This window comes from Octopus sinensis, linkage group LG19 (genome assembly GCF_006345805.1).
Source record: "Octopus sinensis linkage group LG19, ASM634580v1, whole genome shotgun sequence".
Lineage (NCBI taxonomy): Eukaryota > Metazoa > Mollusca > Cephalopoda > Octopoda > Octopodidae > Octopus > Octopus sinensis.
The window spans coordinates 759,981-782,760 of NC_043015.1; positions in this window are offsets into that span (position 1 = coordinate 759,981).

The following is a 22,780-nucleotide window of genomic DNA, read 5'->3' on the forward strand; positions in this document are numbered from 1 at the left end:
ATATATATATATATATATATATATATATATATATATATATGTGTGTGAGTGTGTGTGTGTTGTGTGTGTGGTGTGTGTGTGTACGTATATGCCATGAAACATGAAACATAGACTACGTAGCTCTCACCTCCTACTAGTAGCTGAAGATGCCAACTTTATACGTTAATAACACGTCGTTTCCCAGGTTATTGAAACTAATGAATTTAGGTATGACTTTTAAATCTTTAAGTAAAATGAAACATGGATTATGCAGTTCTAAACAGTTATTAGCTCAGGTACCAAACGTATATGTCAATAACATGTTTTGTACGATATTCTCATTGTTAAAATTGTCTAAAAAGCAGGTAGTTCTTTGTCTTTGCAACCACCTTCTATTGACAATATATGAAACACGTTGAACCTGAAACTACGTAAGTTTAAGAAGAACCACCCTCTGGACGCTCCTCTCCTATTAATAAATACATTTAACAAAAATTCTATCAGATAACATGAGTATAAACAAATGTATTGGAACAAATCCAGAAATCAATCACAGTTTAATTAGCAAGAGATTCTAAATATACAATGTGTTTAGTGTGTCCTGTAATTGGTGTATAATTGAAAAGATTTTGGGGACTTCCAACTCGCGAACACCCTATATATAATTGCCCATGAGAGTAACATGGAGAAGCAAGGTAAACTCCAGCAATCTTGAGAGGCTGGCTTAAAGATTTGTTTATTGACATAGCGAAACTTAATTTCACAGGGAACTGGAACCATTTAAATTCAAAAGGGAGGTCGTAAGGTATTAACGTATCCGTGGAATAAAGAAATCCTCACACTTACAGTTCCCAGTCATAACTGTTACCTCTAGGACATAATTGTTGTCTCTAGGAATGGTGATGCAACGCTTTCGCCACCATTCTGGTACCATTGCACAGGCGCTCCCACAAACATTCACGTATGTATATTATGTATATGAAACGGATCTGTTGACAATTGATCAATTAAATGAAAGAAAAGGCGCCTATTTCCGTATGGATATTTTTTCTTACACGCACAGTTATTTGGTCGTCCATAGAGGGCACAGAGAAATATATTGCTTATATTCTTTTATTCTTTTATTTGTTTCAGTCATTTGATTGCGGCCATGCTGGAGCACCGGCTTTAGTGGAACAAATCGACCCCAAGTCTTATTCTTAGTAAGCTTATTACTTATTCTATCGATCTCTTTTGCTGAAATGCTAATGACGTAAATATATATATATATATGTATACAACAGGCTTCCTTAAATTTCCACTTACCATATCTCACATAGAAGGCTTTGTTTGGCCAGAGGCTATAGTGCAAGAGTGAGTTAACCAAGTTTGCTGCCGAGCAGTGGGACTGAACGCCGATCCTGGTGTGTATGATGCAAAATTAGCTACTATGCAGTGACACTGCGCAAGTGAGGCGGGAAATAGATAGTAAGAGATAGATAGATATATATATATATATAGAGAGAGAGAGTGTGTGTGTGTGTGTGTGTGTGTGTGTATGTGTGTGTGTGTATGTGTGTGTGTGTGTGCGTGTGTGAATGTCTGTGTGTGTGTATATATATATATATAACATGAATTCGCAAGGATATGCATATGCATGTGTACTTACATACATGCTCACACGCATACACACATCTATAGAAAGAGAGGGAATAAGAGAAGGAACATAGATAGATAGATAGATAGGAACTGACGGGCTATGAGACAGGGAGAAGTAGATGAGAGAGGTTGCCTGTTCTGCCTCTACATTCCATCACTCCTGCTTCCCATTTTCGTCCTCATCACTTTCTAGAAACACTTTATTCTATTCAACATTATCTACATACTCCATCATCATTATCTCTCTCGTCCTCGCTCTTTTTCCTCTTCTCTTTCTCTATATCTTTCTGTGGTTCTCTCATTTCTTTACCTCTCTCGACAGCAATTTTCATCGCATCTACATCTGTGTGTTTACTCTATATTCACTTATTTGTTTCAGCCATGCTGGAGCACCGCCTTTAGTCAAACAAATCGATCCCAGGACTTATTCCTTGTAAGCCTAGTACTTATCCTATCGGTCTCTTTTACCAAACCGCAAAAATTACGGGGACGTAAACACACCAGCATCGGTTGTCAAGCGACTGTGTGTGGACAAACAGACACACACACACACACACACACATATATACGACGGGGTTCTTTCTGTTGCCGACTACCAAATCCACTCACACTGATTTGTTTGGCCCCAGTAAATAGTAGAAGACACTTGCCCAGGATGTCAGTGGCACTGAACCCGGAAACATGTGGTTGGTAAGCAAGCTACTTAACACACATCCATCCATCTGCCTATATCAATATGTATATCTATATCGATATATATATATATACACATACACACAGACACACAGACACACACACATGTATATGTATATAATTTAGAGAAAAACAACTATAAAACAAATCAATAACGAAAGATGTTATTCACACCATAAAGAAAATATATACTATAGAAAAACCTATCAAAAAATACTATAATTAGTAAATATATTACGTAATAGTTCCTTTTGTTACACGTAACTTCTTAAATCTCTATCTCCATCGTTCTCTGCTTATCTTTCTATCTACCTACCTACCTAATTAACTAACTAACTAACTATCACCTACCTTTCTACCTACCCACCTATCTCTCTCTCTTTCTATCTATCTATCTATGTATCTATGTATCTATATATCTATCTATTTATATACCTCATCTCTTTTTTCCTACCCTTTTCTATCCCTTCTCGCTCATCACCGACACCATTCCTCTGCATAACCGCATTCTCGTCTTCCTTTAGCTTATTGTTCATTTCAGGAAATCGTGTGTAGTCTGAAAAATACCCCCATAGATATTACACGCGTTTTATTGGCTGTCAGCAACAACGTGTGCCTTTGGCTGCAATTTCACGTCGCGTGCAGGTGGCGGAACATTTCGACCGAGAGCTACGTTTTCTTGATGCCATCGTCAAATACAGCTACTAGCGTCAAACTGTTCGCTTGGAAGGAACCGTTTCACGCGCCATTAAGCTGACCTATGAATGACAAGTCAACTGCGGTATGAGCGATCGTGGACTGCATGGAAAGAACGATGAGTGAGTCAAATCTGAAATAATTCCAAACAGATATTAGGTACCGTTCTTCCTTGAATTTACAGCAGCCAAAGCCAGCTAGCATTTTTACACGTTCCTTAATTATCTGCAGGAATCTATCCATTCGCATATGCTAACACATCTATCTATCTATCTATCTATCTATCTATCTATCTATCTATCTATCTATCTATCTATCTATCTATCTATCTATCTATCTATCTATCTATCTATTTATCTATCTATCTATCTATCTATCTATCTATCTATCTATCTATCTATCTATCTATCTATCTATCTATCTACCTAACTATCTATATATCTATCTATCTACCTATCTATCTATATATCTATCAATCTATCTATCTACCTATCTATCTTCCTTCTTTTCTTGCCTCTCTTTCTATATATGTGTGTATGCGTGTGAGCATGTATGTAAGTACATATACGTTTGCATATCCTTACGAATCCATGTTATATATATACACACACGCACACACGCATTTATCACACACATGTATATATACATAAATATATAAATGTGTGTATATAGATATATATATATACATACATGCATATATATTATATACATTCACACACACACATATATATGTATATAAATGTTAATATATATATATATATATATATAATATATATTATATATATATATATATATAAGGGATCTTTTACTCTTATGTGTTTCATTCATTTAATTGCGACAATGCTAGAGCACCACCTTTAGTCAAACAAATCAAGCCCAGGACATACTCTTTGTAAGTCCAGTACTTATTCTCTGGGTCCCTTTTGCTGAACCGCTAAGTTACGGTTACGTAAACACACCTGCATCGGTGGTCTAGTGATAGAGCGGGGAAAAACACAGATTCACTCACACACACACACACACATATATACATATATATATACATATAATATATATATATATATATATATATATATATATAATATATATATATATATATATTATATATGTACACAATGTCTTCTTTCAGTTTCTGTCTACCGAACCCACTAATAAGCCTTTGGTCAGCCCAAGGCCATAGTAGAGTACACTTACCCAAGGTGCCAAGCAGTGTGAGTGAACTCGGAACCATGTGGTTGGTAAGTAAGCTACTTACCTTACAGTCGCTCCTGCGCCTCTATATGTATATGTGTGTGTATTCGTGTGTGCATATGTGTCTGAATATATACATACATGTATATATTCATTGACATATACACATATGCATATATGTTCGTGTGTATGCATCTTGATGAAAAATGCTGAAGATTGTCTCTTAAATGGAACAATATCATATCAAATACTACTTAATGTTTACTTTCAAATTTAAAGACTAACAATGGAGATTGTTAATTATTTAAATCATACACATACTTAAAGTGATATTTGAACCATCATTAATAGTTGGTAGGCACCAACATTTCACAAAATAATATTGCAATAGGTAGAAATCATCCAACGCAATTATGAGACATTTGTGTATCTTTTTAAATTTATTTGATTAAATTTTCATTTAATAATATATTACATCACTATTTAGCACAATATTGAATAACAATCAAAGTTTTAAACAAGTGCTATTGCAAATTTCTGATAAGGGATTGTAACAATAATTTTTTTCTTAATTAGTTTAAAAGATTATATGTGTAAATATCTTGTTGAATATATCCTTTCTGTTTAACATTGCTATAAAATATATCTTCTCTTCAAATAAAAGCGAACACCTGAGGTGGTAACGTTCTGGTTTTGTACAAAAGAATAAATGATAGGGAGAAATGTAGAAGGTATTTCTTACAGTCTAGACACTGCAGTGAAGTTTGTGTATTGTGAAAATAATCGATTTAGTTGATTACGTTATTTTATCCAGTAATTTTTTATCGATCATAAATAGGATGAATGACAAATATTTACATTTTGAAATAAATACCAAAAAAAAAAAAAAACCAGACAAGTTCGAAAAGAAATCAACAGAAAGTTATAACACCTAAATAGTATATAAATATCCATCGATAAAAAATTTAGTCCGATTCATTTGGTCCAAGAATTATGCCGATTTCATTTTATGTGGACATATACATAAATACTAACATACTCACAAATACACGCATGTATATATATACAATACATTCATATATATACATACATACATGCATAATATATATATATTTTAATATATATATATATATATATAATTATATAATATAGATATATATATTGATGTTTGCTTATGTGTATTCAGTTATAATAAAAACTATTTTGCGTCAATCTCTTTAGAGTAACACAAATATTATTCTTATGCAAGAATGTTGTTTGACTGTGGCCATGCTGGAACACCGCCTTTAGTCGAGCAAATCGACCCCAGGAATTATTCTTTGAAAGCCTAGTACTTATTCTATCGGTCTCTTTTATCGAACCACTTAGTTACGGGGACATAAACACACCAGCATCGGTTGTCAAGAGATGTTGGCGGGGACAAACACAGACACAGAAACAAACATACACACACATACAGACACATACACACATATATATAGATATATACCACAGGCTCTTTTCAGTTTGCGTCTACCAAATCCACTCACAAGGCTTTGGTCCGCCCGACGCTATAGTAGAAGACACTTGCCCAAGGTGCCACGCAATGGAACTGAAGCCGGGACCATGTGGTTCGTAAGCAAGCTACTTACCACATTATGAACAAATATATGCATATTTGTGCGTTATAATAGGAAATCTACGAAGGTCTTGTTTTCATGTAAATATATATATGCTTCGGTGTTGATATCTTGTTCTTTTAAAGTGTATATTTTAGCCATCGTTGCATTAATTATTTCAACAACTGCACACATTCACATACTTTAACGTTCATACTTACACACACCCTTCTGATTCACATACAGGATCATGCGTCACTCAACTGTGTATGGGGGACTGCTTTTATGTGAGTATGTGTGTGTGTATGTGTATGTATGTGTGTATGATTGACCGTGCTTACGTTTAAATGTATCTCTGTGTACATTTGCGTAATTGTGTGTGTCAAACGTAGTCTAGCATGTCAAATGCGTTGTTTGTGCTTTAACAACTCTAATCATCTGCGAGCATTGAATACAAAGAGTAAGAACAGAGAGAGAGAGAGAGAGACTGAGAGAGAGAGAGAGAGAGACTGGGTGAGAGAGAGAGAGTGGGAAGAGTGTAGGAGACCAAATTCTGAACGGAATATCAACCGTCTGAATTGTAGCACTCCATTGGCACGCCGACGTTCAACTGTGTTCGTCTCACGAACTCGAAAGCTGCCGGTGTCACGTACAACGGTGCTTTCTCTACCGTGAACGTTGCCGATCGGTTTTTCTTTTTTTTTTTTTTTTAAGTACACTGCGTTCATCATCAACACCATCGTCATCATCATAATAGTTATCTTCATCATTATCATCATCATCGTCTTCATCATCGTTTTCGTTATCATTATAATCATTATCATCATCGTCCTCATTATCATCCTCGTAGTCGTTGTCATCATCATCATCATCATCATCCCCTTCATCAACATCATCATCATCATCATCCACATCATCACCATCACCATCATCATCATCATCATCATCATCATCCACATCATCACCATCATCATCATCATCATCATCATCATCATCATCCACATCATCCACATCATCATCATCATCATCATAATCATCAAAATCATCATCATCAACATTATCATCGAACGTCGTCGTCGTCTCCCTCGTTGTTATTGTTCTCGTCGTCGTCATCTACTTCTTCCCCTCCTCCTCCTCCTCCTCCTCATCTTATCCTCATCAGCTCCGTCACTATCATGATTGTGGTCATGTTAATTATCGTAATCATCAGTAGCAGCACTTGTACCACCACCGACACCATCATAACCACCTCCACTGTTATCAGAGGAAACGTCATCCTCAATATTGCAGTCGTTTTCATCCCCATCATCCTCATCATCCTCATCATCCTCATCATCATCATCATCACGTATAACATTTTCATTATTAAGTCGTTGCTATTCTCATCACCATCCGCAACATCATCATCGATGTAGTAGCTGTTGTTATTCATGACGATGGTGATGATGATGATGATGATGATGATGATGATGATGATGATGATAACTACGATGGTGATGATGATGGTGATGATGATGATGATGATGATGATGGTGGTGGTGGTGGTGGTGATGATGATGATGGTGGTGGTGATGATGATGATGACGATGATGATGACGATGATGATGATGATAACTACGATGGTGATGATGATGGTGATGATGATGATGATGATGATGATGGTGGTGGTCGTAGTGGTGATGATGATGATGATGGTGGTGGTGGTGATGATGATGATGACGATGATGATAACTACGATGGTGATGATGATGATGATGATGGTAGTGATGATGATGACGACGACGACGACGATGATGATGATGATGATGACGACGACGATGATGGTGTTGATGATGATGATGGTAGTGATAATGATGACGACGACGAAGACGATGATGATGATGATGATGACGACGACGATGATGATAATAATGATGACGACGACGATGATGGTGATGATGATGATGACGACGGCGACGACTACGACGACGATGATGATAATGATGATGATGGTGGTGATGAGGAAGAAAACGACTACGACGACGATGAGCATCCTGTTGCTGCCATTTTTTTGTCTCAGTTTTTATATTATCACTTTCTGTTGATTGTTTCCACTGAGGGATATGAAGTGTATATTTTTTTCTGAATTCTCTAGAAGTTTTTTTTTTTTTTTCATTTTGTGTGTTTGATTAATTTTATTATTATTATTATTTCTCCATCCCCTTTCCCGTTTATTTGTTATTCGTGTTCCGTTTGAGATGATTTTAATTAATTTTCTTTACTTTAGTTTATTATTATTATATTATTATTATTATTATTATTATTATTATTATTATTATTATTATTATTATTATCATTATTACTATTATTATTATTATTATTATTATTTTTATTATAATTTTTTTATTATTGCTATTATTATCATCACCATCATCATCATTATCATCATAATCAACATTATTATTATTATTATTATTATTATTATTATTATTATTATTATTATTATTATTATTATTATTATCATAAATTATCGATCATGTTCCATTATTTAACACTGCAGTGTCTTTGTATATGTGCTTCTGATGATGACAATGAGACAATGACGCTTATAAAATGGTGATGTTGATGATGATAATGATGATCATGATCATGATGATGATCATGATGACGATAATGATGACGATGAGGATACTCATCCACTTATTCGTCATCATCATCATCATCATCGTCATCATCGTCATCATAATCAACATCATCATTATCATCGTCATCCTCATCATGGTAATCATCGTCGTCATCATTAAAATTTACGCTTTATTTTCACTGCAACAGTATGTTATGAACCCCGAAAGGATAAAATGTAAAGTTGACCTCGGTTGCATTCAAGATCAGGACATAATGTCTGTTAGTAAACAACTCAAGAAGAAGAAGAAGAAGAAGAAGAAGAAGAAGAAGAAAGAAGGACAAGAAGAAGGAGCAGTAGAAGAAGAAGAAGAAGACGAAGAAGAAGAAGAAGAAGAAGAAGAAGAAGAAGAAGAAGAGAATGAGAAGTAGAAGAAGAAGAAGAAGAAGAAGAAGAAGAAGAAAAAGAAGTAGGAGAAGAAGATGAAGAAGGAGAAGAAGAAGAAGAAGAAGAAGATGAAGAAGAAAGAGAAGTAGAAAAAGAAGAAGGGGTAGAACAAAAGAAGGTGAAGAAGGAGAAGGAGAAGAAGAAAAGAAGAAGAAGAAGAAGAAGAAGAAGAAGTCAAAAGCGAGCAACAATATGTAAGAGAAAATGGAGAATAATAAAAGTGATGAAACATGAAAAAAAGCTAAAATAAATTGAAGATGGGAATGAAAATTGCGTGGAATGATCAATAAATATAGATAGGAACACAGTAAGCAAGGAGAAAGATAGAAAGACAGATTGAAGAAAGAAATAAAGAAAGAAGGAAAGAAGAAAGAACGAAAAGGGAAGGGAAGATAGAAGGAAATATACAAATAGTGCGAAGGAAATAGCTATAAAGTGAGGGGAAAATAAACGGGGAGAAAAAAAATTTCTGCATAAAAAAATCTTTTTAAAGAACAGAGTAGAAAACAACAAATGATGGAAACGTAAGATGTGTAGACTGACATAAAATAATGTAGAAGAATGAAAAGAAAAAGCGAAAACAAACAAAACAAAAAACAGAGAAATGGAAGGTGAATATATCAGCGAAGAAAAAATAAAAATGGAAGGTGAGACGAAGAACGCAAGATCGATGTGACTTAAGCATGGCCGACAGTAAGGAAATATAGGAAATGACGTGAAATGAATGCATTTATGTTTCCTCTAAATACACGCACACATACCCACACGAACATATATAATGCATATGTATAATGTATATATATATATATATATACATCCCAAAATATTTGCATGCCATTATTTATAGCTTTATGTGAGTGCTTCGAGATATTTCAAAGAGAAGTATATATATATATATATATACATCATATTAATACATCATATTATACATAAGTACATATATATATAAATATCTATCTATCTATCTATCGATCTATCTATCTATATATATATATATATATATATATATATAATATATATAATATATATATATATATATATAAACAAGTACATATATATATGTATATATATATATGCATTATACATACTACATATCTGTATATATACATTGTATATATATGTAGATAAATGTGTGTTTACAATATATATATATATACATATATATATATATGTATATATATATATATATTATATATAATATATATTATATATATATAGCATATAAATATATATGTGCGTATATATATATGTGTGTGTGCGTTTATTTTATATTTATATATATGTATTAGATATGTATGTATACATGCACACACACTCACATATGAATGTGTATACACATACACACACACACACACCACACACACACATATATATATATATATATAGTATATATATATATATATATATATATATATCCACACATGCATATACATAAATATGTGTGCTTGTGTATGCGTGAGAATGTATAAACTAAAATACTTGGAGAAAGTAAATATTTAGTAATGCAAACGCAAGCGAAGAATTTTCAACGATTATCCTTTGAATAGGCAACTCCGCCCCCACAACATTTTAGCCGATATTACGACACATGCATCATCACTAACACACCACCAAGAAGAAGAAAAAACAAACATCAACGACGAGAACAATAAAAAAAAACGATAATAAAAACGATAATAATAAGAACAACACAAAAGAAGAAAAAAATATATGAATGAGAAATTAGGAGCGAGAATGTAGATTGTCTAACGGAATGGAAGAAAAGTGGTAAAATATATATATCCGTCTCACATGGATGAACAGATAAGGTAAAAAAAAAGCGTAACTGTTAGGGTGATATTAATCTACTGATAAAGTAGCTGGTTAATAGAATGTCAAGGAAGAGATCATTAATCTGGTCTGTGAGCGTACATTCTAAAATATACTTACTAGTATAGACTAAGGTTAAAGAGAATAAGATACATAATATTGCATTAACAAACAAGTATAAGAGATATGCAAACATCCATGTGTGTATAGATTTACGTATATATATATATATCTGTACACGTATGTACCCTGGCAGGGTGTCGCATCACACATTCTATCTCGGAACTTCAACAAATATATACATATATATGCATAGATATATATACACACGTTCAAGTTTGCAAACATATATTGTTGGATGTAAGGCTTGAACATGTATATATAATTTCGTTATTTTATCGATCTCTATATCTGCATTCAGACAAGTATTTGTAAATAAGTAATTATGTATGTGTGAGTGAGGATTTCTTTCTATCCATCCATCCAGCCATCATCTGTCAATCTATCTATCTATCTATCTATCTATCTATCTATCTATCTATCTATCTATCTATCTATATCTATCTATCTATCTATCTATCTATCATCTATCTCTCTCTCTCTCTATCTATCTATCTGTCTGTCTATCTATCTATCTATCTATCTATCTATCCATCCATCATCTATCTATCTATCTATCTATCTATCTATCTGTCTATCTATTTATCTATCTATCTATCTATCTATCTATCTATCTATCTATCTTATTTTTTATTGCCCACAAGAGGCTAAACATAGAGGGGACAAACAAGGACAGACAAACGGATTAAGTCGATTACATCGACCCCAGTGCGTAACTTGTACTTATTCTCTCTCTCTCTCTATCTATCTATATAAGAAAACACTACAGAACTTCACGCAACGCATGTACATCCCTGGATATGACTAGAGAGATGGGATTCAAGTATACAGGTGAGACAGAAAGAAGTAAGCATTTTATGTAATGAAACCTGTGGAACTCCACCTTAGATACAGAGGTAAAGACTGGAATAGGATACAGAGATTTTGTGACAATACAAACACGATGAACACGTGACACAAGGCGGAAAAATGTCAATGAGTGATGATTCAAGAGTCCACACTCCAAGGGGAACTAGTTCGTAGTTCGTGTGTATATATATATTATATATATATATGAATTACATACATATACGAGCACATGAATATGTAGAATATATACTTACATGCAAACATACACACACCCATATATATATACATATGCATACATATATACGTATAGACATACATACATGCACATACATATACACAAAGGGGTCGGAGTCGCAAACCCTCTTCGGTCACGAATGACCATGGGATTGCTCCTAGAAACTTACCCTCTGAGGCACAAGTCCGGGCAAGGTTATTTATGGAAGACCAGCAGTAGCCCATGTATAGCGGCCTCCCTTCTCCGCCCCACTGATGTTATAAAGGTCGATACAACCTGGCACCTGTGACGTCGCAACTCATTTCTACCGTTGAGTTAACTGGAGCAACGTGAAATAAAGTGTCTTGCTCAAGAACACAACACGCAACCCGGTCCGGAATTCGAGCTCACAACCTCGCGGTCATAAGATCGACGCTCTAACCACTGAGCCAGGCGCCTTCACATATATTCATACATATATACAAACATGTATGTGGCTAACCGATCTCTTGCCTGCCTATTTTATTTATATACAAAAAAAAATATATATTGAAATTTTATAAAAGTTCCTACCGTTAATGGTTATATTTACATGCCGAAATTTACCCGTAATTAATTGTTGCTTGTTTTTTAAAATCTATTAGTTACTCTTATTATATATATATATATAAATATATATAACCACAAAACCTAATCTTTATATACCCGCACAACCTTACCATAAACAGTTGTGATCTTCTGGATGTTATACTATCATGATTACTGCTTGATGCAACCATATTCGAGAATGTAGATCAGAGATTTTTAGCGAGATAATACTCCCGATAATACTTTATATATATGATGAAAGCCTATTCCAAAAGGAGCTAATATCGTTAACTCTTTTCATAGCACCTGGATGCATGCTAGAAAGCCATTCCTTTTAAAATGTTTATATTTAAGTTTCTATTTAATCATGACATCAAACGAATCGAACGTTATTTTATCTCGTTGTTAATTTTGTAATTGTTTCGTGTGATTTTTCTCTTTTTAATTTGATGTAATGACTTGCATTTTTATAATGACTTATAATTCGCTAACCAACTGTTTCATTCAAGGAAAACTCAACATTTACAAAGAAGTCTTTTCGAGCGTGAATTCCACTCAGTGTTTTTGACTAATTAATGGCAAGATTATTGCCAACTGTATTGTTCTTGAGAAAATCTTCGTTGATTTCAACAAATCACATTATCCGTTTACTCGTTGATCCGTTTATCTTAGTGCCATTAAGAGAAAGAGAGTGAAATAAAAGGAGAGAGAGAGAAAATGAGAGAGAAATATAGAGAATTGGCGAGGGAGTAGAGATTGGAAAAGAGGACGGTAAGAGCGGATAAAGTGGAGAATTCCGAGGAAAAAAGAGGAAGAGGGAGTGAAAGAGCTAGAGAGAAGGAGAGAGATAGAAAGAGATATAGAGATGCTAATACTAACCAGCAAAAATCGTTGTAAGCGTTATAGTTAGTTGTGAATTCATTTGTTTCTCCATAGTATTAATATGCGTAGAGAGACACACACATATACACATATGCTTACGTGTAAACATATAAGTATCTATATGACAATGTAAACATATATATGTATGTGTGTGAGTCTGTTTTCTGTCTGTGTATGTTCTTATGTATGCATTTATGTGTGTGTATCTATATGCATATGGACTTATATATATATATATATATATATATATATATATATAAACCAAAGTGTACGTATATATATATATATATATATAATATATATGTGTGTGTGTGTGTGTATGTGTGTGTGTGTGTGTGTGTGTGTGTATAGCAATGTATATATATATAATACAAATCGAAATTTTCTTTCCTCAGTCAACCACCAGATTATCCTCGCAATTTTGGCTGATTATTATTGAGATTGCTCCAATCTGGCCAGCCCCAAGGAAAAACTAAGCTAAGAGCATTAGATTCCTTGGAAGAAAGCAGCGAATGTATATAAAACAAGGTTGAAAAAAACGGACAATTTTACACAAATATAGAAACACTAAAAAATTACAATAAAAATGATAACAGGTCAATCCAACAGGTGTCTTTCGACTAAGGACAAATTGTTCCTGTTGCTCCTCTGTGTTCCTGTTACTATACCAGTTGACTGGGAGATTGAAGTCGCTGAGTTTTGGACTGTTTACTTTCCTTCTTCCGTCTTTCCTTTTTGTGTTTCTTTTTTCACTATTTCAACATTTTTGTGTGAACTTTTCTTCCAAAACATGGCAGAAAAGAAAAACGAGCACTAAGTTGGAGTGGGTGAAAGACTTAGAAGTGGTGTTGAGGACTTATTTAAAGTCGCTCGACAACATCGCCGTTTTCAAAAAGATAGAGATGGAGATGGAGTTGGCTGACTATCTGCCAAATATAAAATTTATTTCCAGGGGTGCCAAGTATGCAATGGTGTGGTTGCTATTTGACACCCCTGAAGAGGCTCACAAATTTTCGAGCCAGCCCTTAGAGGGCCATGAGATCCTGTTTCTCCCCACGTATTGGGGGAAGAAGTTGACAAGAGCTTGGGTCTGCGGGTTGCCACCTGGAATGGAGCCCGAGTGGATAGAAGATACTATCCGTCAGGGCTGGGTTGCAGCGGATCCAAGCTGCTTAATGTAAAAATGTTGCCGGTGGCTGATTGGGTTGGGTCAAAAGCTGTGTTGACCCTGTGAATCCAATCACAGATTTTCTGACAATGGCTGGTAACAGGTATCCGGTGATACTTGAGAGACGTCCTCCCAAGTGTCACCTGTGCCTGGAACCATGCCATAAAAAGAACTGTCCCTACGATCAGAGTAGGGACCTAGAGCAGTTAGTTGAGGAAGAATCACCCACTCCTCGTTTGGAGGGAGATAAGGAGATGGTTGAGGAGGTGGAGGCCTCCTTAAAGAAAAACGCCGGAAAAGGAAGAAGGTGGGTTGCAATAGCTGCCCACCGAGGGATCCTAAGGCTGCGGGAGGGAAGGAAAACGAAAAATAATAAAAAGAAAAATGGGGCATTGACGGCGGTTACGAACAAACTGTCGGCATGTCCCGAAACCCCTCGGTGGGAATTGTGCTACCGACGGTGGAAACTGAAGCCTCTCCCTTGGTGAAGCAGGAATTTGTAATCTTCTGCTACAAGGGAGGGGCAATTGAAGAATTTATGAAAGGGTTTACCCTAGAGGGTCGGAGGGGAAGAGTCCTAGCCTTTATTGAGGACCCTGCATGGCATCCGCACGTGGCTGCGAATGTCGTGTCGGAGACAGATATGCTCAAGGAAATCAACCCCTTCCCGAAGACGCATTCCGCTCCGGGCTGACGCACCCCGACATGGCTCAATCAACGTACTTGAATGACGTGTTGAGCCTGGTCGAGCGCCGGTGGGTCGGAAAAAAGTAAGTAGCTTAGTGCATCTAACTGAAGGGGCATAGGGCCCAGTATGGAAAAATGTAAGAGGCTTAGTGCCTCATTTGTAAGGACCTTTGTGTCCAGTTGAACTATAGTAAGGGTTTTATAACATCAGTTTGTTTTTATAAGAGAAAAAAAACAGAACAAGCTTTTCCGGAAGCAGCGATCGGCGGGGGTCGTCTGCTTCTCTCCTCAATATCATTATTTTTTTCATCTTTCATTTCATTTGTGTGGTTGTCCAGCCCGCATCTGCTTCCATCTATGTAAAGCCTTTATGGTTAATTTGATGAACTAAAGAAGCTTGCTTTCAAGCCACATGGTTCTGGGTTCAGTCTCACTTGGTGACACCTTGGACATTTGTCTTCTATTATAACCTCGGGCCGACTAAAATCTTGTAAGTGGATTTGGTAAACGAAAACTGAAAGAAGCCCGTCGTATATATATATATATATATATATATATATATATATATATATAGTATGTGTGTGTGTGTATGTATATATTTGTCTGTCAGTGTTTGTCCCCCACACCACCATCGCCTGTCAACCGATGCTGGTGCGTTTACATGCTATTAACTTAACGGTTCGGTAAAAGAGACCGATAGAATAAGTACTAGGTTTTCAAAGAATAAGTCATGGGGCCTGTTCGTCCAAAAGCGGTGGGTGCTCCAGCATAGCCGCAGTCAAAATTAGTGAAACAAGTAAAAGAATAAAAGAATTATATATATATATTACGAGAGCGGAAAAGTAAGAGAGAGAGAGAGAGATTTGGAAACAGAATTTGCTAGAAAATGAGATTTGTGAAAATAGTTTCCCCCATCTAATACAGTTCTCTAGAAGAGCTTCAATTTTATATCTGTAAGCTTCCTTTTCTCTATCTTTCATTCTCTCTTTCCCCTTCTCTCTCTCTCTCTCTCTCTCTATCTATCTGTCTTTCTATCTCTCCCCCCTCTCTCTCTCTCTGTACATATCTCAAGCGAACAGGTCCATTTTTGTTTCCACTTTCAACCGATAATTTAGACAGGAAAAATCCACCCAACTCTACTCATAAATCTGCTATCTCTAATTAGCTCTTAATTTTCTTAGCTCTACATTTTCATGTTCTTCTTTCAGTTATTGATTTATTTATTTATTTATCTATTTATTTATTTATTTGTTTGCTTATTTCTAATTTCGTATCGCTGTATATATTCCTGTTTTGCCAAAAAGCATTCAAACGCACGTGAAGAATAGACAGCGTAAAGGAAAGAAGCCGAGGAAGGAGAAGAATCTGTAAGAAGCATGTATCAACAGGTTACACCTGATATTAATGAATATGACGCTTTACGTCTCAAAGTTAATGTCATCATGTTAACAATGGACGAGATGTCATTACACAACAAAGACTCTACTCTAAGCCTAATGAGGATAATTAAATATTGACAAACACGCTTATATTTAACTGACAGCTCACTTTTGCTATCAGCGCTCACACATGTGTACGTACTATGTGCATACTTCCATGCGTTCGCACATGCAAACATGCTGCATATATGCGTGCACGTATGTGCTTGTGTGCATGTGTGCTCTGTGTGTAAAAGTGCTTTTGTTAGAATAACAAAATAAAAACTCGCGACTGTGATAAAGTACGCAATACCCTCATTACAGTAAAATTTTGCATATTTGTTACTATTATCCAAAATGTGCGATTAATTACAGAGGTAGTTTGATTTATTTGAAACAATGCACACACATACATACATACACATATATGTATGTATTTATGTACGTATGTATGTATGTATGTATGTATGTATGTATGTATGTAGTATGTATGTATGTATGTATGTATGTATGTATGTATGTATGTATGTATGTAAGTATGTATGTATGGAGCAATCTCAAGATTAATCAGCCGAAATTGCGAAGATGATCCGGTTCTTGACTGAAGATTGAAGGCTTCGAATGACCCGCCCGTGTTTTTTGTATCGTCTTCTGAATGTTTTGCGTTTTGTCCCATTTTGTATTATATATATATATATATATATATATATATATATATAGCGACGTACGTACCCTTTATTCTCTCTCTCTCTCTCTCTTTCTCTCTCTCTCTTTATATATATATATATTATATATATATATATATATATATATATATAATATATATATATATAATATATATATATATTATATATATATATATATATATATATTATATATATATATATATCTTATCCTCAACTTGCACAATTGCAGAGGCACCAAAGCATGTATATTCTAAATAAAAAGAATGGAATCATGCCCCACTACAGACGAAAATATATTCGTAGCCCCACAAAGTGGTTACGCTGTACAGGATAATACATATATGAGGACTTCCACAGGCACACTTAAAGTAGGCCTTTATCAGAACCCGTGCTCCTATGCTCTCTTGAAAACCATTTTGCATAGACAGAATATTTACATTTGTCGAAACAGTTGCAGTTGCCAAACACGTTCACAAACATTTTCTAATATATCATAGCACAGACTATGAAGAAAATATTAAGAATGTACAATATTTTTAACGAATTATAACGATCAATCAATATTAATAAAGGCTAAAATAATTCATAGGATTAAAACGAATTATAAAGATGTATATAGGCCATCATTTTGTGGACGAAACAATATTCTTAAGTCTTTTCCTAAGGATAGAAGCAAATTGGATACATTTATTAAATTAAATTAAATTAAATCATATAAAATTAGTCATCATATGTTGTTGGTAAAAAGAGCGGGTAAATGTAGCCTAAATATTATCACTTATATGGATTAATTGTATTAAGAGACGCTATGCTACTTAAATATAATCCATGAATTTAATTACTAAGTAATTAAGGTCTATAATGTAGGGTTATATGTAACTAGTTTGCCCTCGGAGGCGACTTTATTGCATCAGCTCAGATTATGGATAGGATACGGGCATTTGATCCATAATTTATCCGACCTCTTAATACAAGTAGACATACACTTTAAGAGTTACACCAATTCAAAGCTGCAGAGACTGGAACGATATATATCGCCAATGCAAGGCTTAGTGTGTGTAGCGATGTTCTACGTTTGTTGAAACTACATGTTTGTACTTTAATTCACAGACCTTCCCGAATGAGCGATTTCGATTTTGATTTATCTTTATTTCTAAAAGTAAAGTATGAGCATGATTAGGTAAACTGTATATTTAATGAGAGAAGTGGATCATACGTAAATGTGTTTGCTAGTTTACAGACAAGAAACTAATTTTCGAACCTAGTATAGCTGTGAATATATATGTATGTATGTATGTATGTATGTATGTATGTATGTATGTATGTATGTATGTATGTATTATGTATGTATGTATGATGTATGTATGAATGTATGTATGAATGTATGTATGTATGTATGTATGTATGTGTATGTATGTATGCATGTATGTATGTATGTATGTATGTATGTACGTGTATGTATGTAAGTGTGTGTGTGCGCGTGTGTATGTGTTTATTTGTGTATGCATTTATGTTCATTTGCGTGTCCATCAATTCTTGCTCCAGGTATTTAATTTGTTCAAATATGTTTCAGCCACTGAACAGCCAGTTCCAGTAGTTGATTATTGCAAAAAGAAAAAAAAAACGAAGAAAGAAAGAAAGAAACAAACAAACAGAAGTGATAACCTGACTCTTTGTGGTAACATTACCGAACATTTAATAACCACAAACACAATTTCCACGCCATCTACAAGTTTAGATCAATAAACCTTCGCAAGGCGAGACAAGAATTGTCATGAAGCTCCTCCCAGCGGAATTAAGTTTTATTAGAGACTCTAAACATTAAAGTGATTGATATGCAATGAAGATTTCCTCATTTAGTTTTATAAGAAAATAAGGCATCTTATTTATTTATCCAATTCAACAGTGGTTAATTCTATACATCTACATTAAAATTCCTACACTTGACAGCTTAAAACTATGTGAAATATTTCTATAAACGATATTAGGTAGTATCTTCGATGATGCTATAGCATGGAAAAACATAGGGAGCCCAAAGAGTGAAGAGGAGTGGCTCTAAAAATGTGCGTATGTACATATGTGGTATTGGTAACCTATAACGAAGCTTAGCCCAAAATGGCGCATTTTGTAATTCATATTTTGCTTTTCATTGTTGTGACAAATACAAAGCGAACTACTGTAAAGAGCTCTCATTTTCATGGACGTAATGGTCTTTATTCTCCATGCAAAAATTCATGACCAAGCGCCAGACAGTTTTAAGATGAGGGCTTCCCATGTATGTTCAGTCACACAAAGACTCACAAACACACAAGAACATACCTTCGTAAATACATACAAACATGTATACATAGATACATACATACATATATACATACATGCATGACTTAACGTGCAACTGGTTATATTGCGTTACATACAAAAAGTAACACTCAATACCACACACAAACACTCACATATATACATGTATGTGTGTGCATATGGATTTGTGTGTGCGTGTGTATTTTTGTGCGTATGTAGTTTGTGTATTTTGCAAGCATACACATACATTAAGAATATATAAATATATATACGTATGGTGTATGAATACGTCCTTACATATGTGTCTGTGCATATATATATATATATAACAAACTGGAATATAAATATATATATAAATATATACATACATACACACGCACACACACACACACACACATATATATATATATATATATATATATATATATATTCATACATATATATTCACACATTTATACATACATACAAATTTACATACATACATGCAAACATACATATGCACATGAGTGTAAGTGCGCGTGTATATATACGTATGTTATGTGTATATAAACGTGTGAATGTTTGTCGTTCTGTATAACTTGTTTATCTTCATCAATTGTGCTAACCTTTTGCGTTATAAGTAGATAATTCCATTTACTCACGCAAGCATACAACTCCTTAAATTGTAGATATCAGTACAATTATTGCTAGGAAGAAACAGATTTTTCGCTATCGTACACGCAAAGACACTCACGTACTGAAATAAATGCACACACAACAACTAGCACACGCAGGCCTGCATAAAAATCACACACACGCATACACACGTATACAGTGATATTTATATTTGTCTATCTGTTTTCATTTGTATCAAATTTTATAAAAAAACTGTTTGAAAATTAAAGCGGCTTTGTCTGACGAATATTTAAATGAATACAAAGTTATTGCTAATCATCTACAGTCATTTATAATCGCAATAACAATGAAAAAAATATTAATAATAACGGACTTACAATAAAGTATAATAAGAATAATATTAATAATAGTACCAACGATAAACAAAAGAAAAAGAAGAAAATTTAAAATATCCATGATATATTTTTAAAATAAAAAATAAATAATAATAATACAAATAATATTAACCATAATTTTAATTTTTGATAATAATTATAATAAAAAAATAATAATGATAATAATAATCACGGTTATGAAATATAATCGTGATGATCATCATTATAATAACGTGTGTAAATGCTTCTGGCGATTGAATATTAAAGAGCGATTCTCATTCTTAAAGATAACTATGTTTGTTGTTAAGTTTTTAACGTTAGCTATCTTCATTCACGTATTTTTTTCCCTTTTGTTTTTAACTATTATCTTATACTTTCTTTCACAAATTTGCTGATAACCTCCGTGAAAGAATTTCTTTCTTTCTTTCTTTCTGTTATTTGGTCTTTATTTTTACTCTTTCTTTTTTGTTATTTTTTGTTTTTGTTTTTTTGTTGTTTTTTTTGTCACTTATTTTTCGTTCTTGATAATCGACAGAAAGAACTATTCATAGATATCTCCTTGCTCTGTGTGAATCATAATACGATGGGAATTATAATAGAAAATATCGTGTGAGATAACTGTTGATTATAAATTATTTTTGTAAAAACATAAGACAGCTCACACGCTATGAAGACGCACGCGTGCATATACACGAACACAACTACAAGTACACACACACACACACACACACATACACACATATACACACATGCTGATGCGGGCTCACATATATAAATTTGCGCGCAACACGACTTGCAAGAGAGCGCATTCACACACACACACACACGCACACGCACACACACGTGTATTAGAGACGTAATAAACGAATTTATATGTTCATGCATATACCTATATACATACATGCACACATATATACACATATATATTTATACGTTAAACAATATATATGCTAAAGAATATAATATAGGTCAATATATTTAAACTTTCGATTCTGGTTTGAAATATGCGTGTTATATCATTCTGTAATTCTGGTGCGGTTGTGTGTTGTATGATTAAACGCTTACAATGATTACATACAACTTTACGCTAACTTACACATAAAGAAATCGAGCCACAGGTACGCACGTGCACACACATGCACCCCCATACACGTGTGTGTGTTTGTGCGTGTGTGCATAGGCATTTATGTGTGTGTATGTGTTATTTACGTGTGTGCGTGTCCCTGTAAATAGCATGATTAAATCGTCTTATTCGACATGTGTGGAAGAAGCTCACTCATATTAATTCTGTCTTCTACAAACAGTATTTGATTTTCTTAATTAATTTAAATTATGATGTACCTGATGCGTTTAATAAAGCACTTTAAATTAATTATCAGAATCCTTCCAACTAGTACTTACCAGTTCTTTGCCGTATCTATAACATATGATTTGATTTACTTACGCATTTGTCAGAGGGAATTATATATAAGTCGCTTATAGATATACGAATATATAATAGTATCATTCTAAACAAAGGTTTGTGTAATCCTCTATGAGGAAATTCAACCTATTAAGAATCATTTTCGAAAATTCTCACGAAGGATCGTAATGTTAAAAAAAATATTGCAAGTATAAATCTAAATTTTATTTGGTCTGTAAAATAAAGACACAATAATTATAAATTCCGTGGTATATATTAAAGCAAGGCTGACCTAGGGTTCGACAAGACAGGCGGTTCTACAGATGTCCTGAGTCTTACAAAAGAAACCAAAGATGAATCGCTAAAATCTTAGAATTTAACGATCTGGGTTCCTACTAACAATTCATCATTTTCTTATATTCCCTGTGAATGAACGAAAGGACACTATACATAAATATGCATTCTAATTGCTTTTAACTATGTAAACAAAATACGGATGTTTTCAGTTAAAGTTAGCGATGAAATTACGATGCATAGGAATTCTTTTTAAAGCATAAAGGATAAAAATTTGATCTAATTAGATTAGTCCGAATATTCTCGAAAAGTGTTTTAAGGACATCATCAGTAGCAATGCAGCGTCATAAATTATATGATTTTCATTGAAAGCTATACAGATTAGATCATATTCGCGAATATATATATATGTATATAGATAGGTATGTGTGTGTGCATGTGTACGTGTGGCTGTGTGTGTACATTATATATACATATATATATATATATGTGTGTGTGTGTGTGTGTGTGTGTGTGTGGTGTGTGTGTGTGT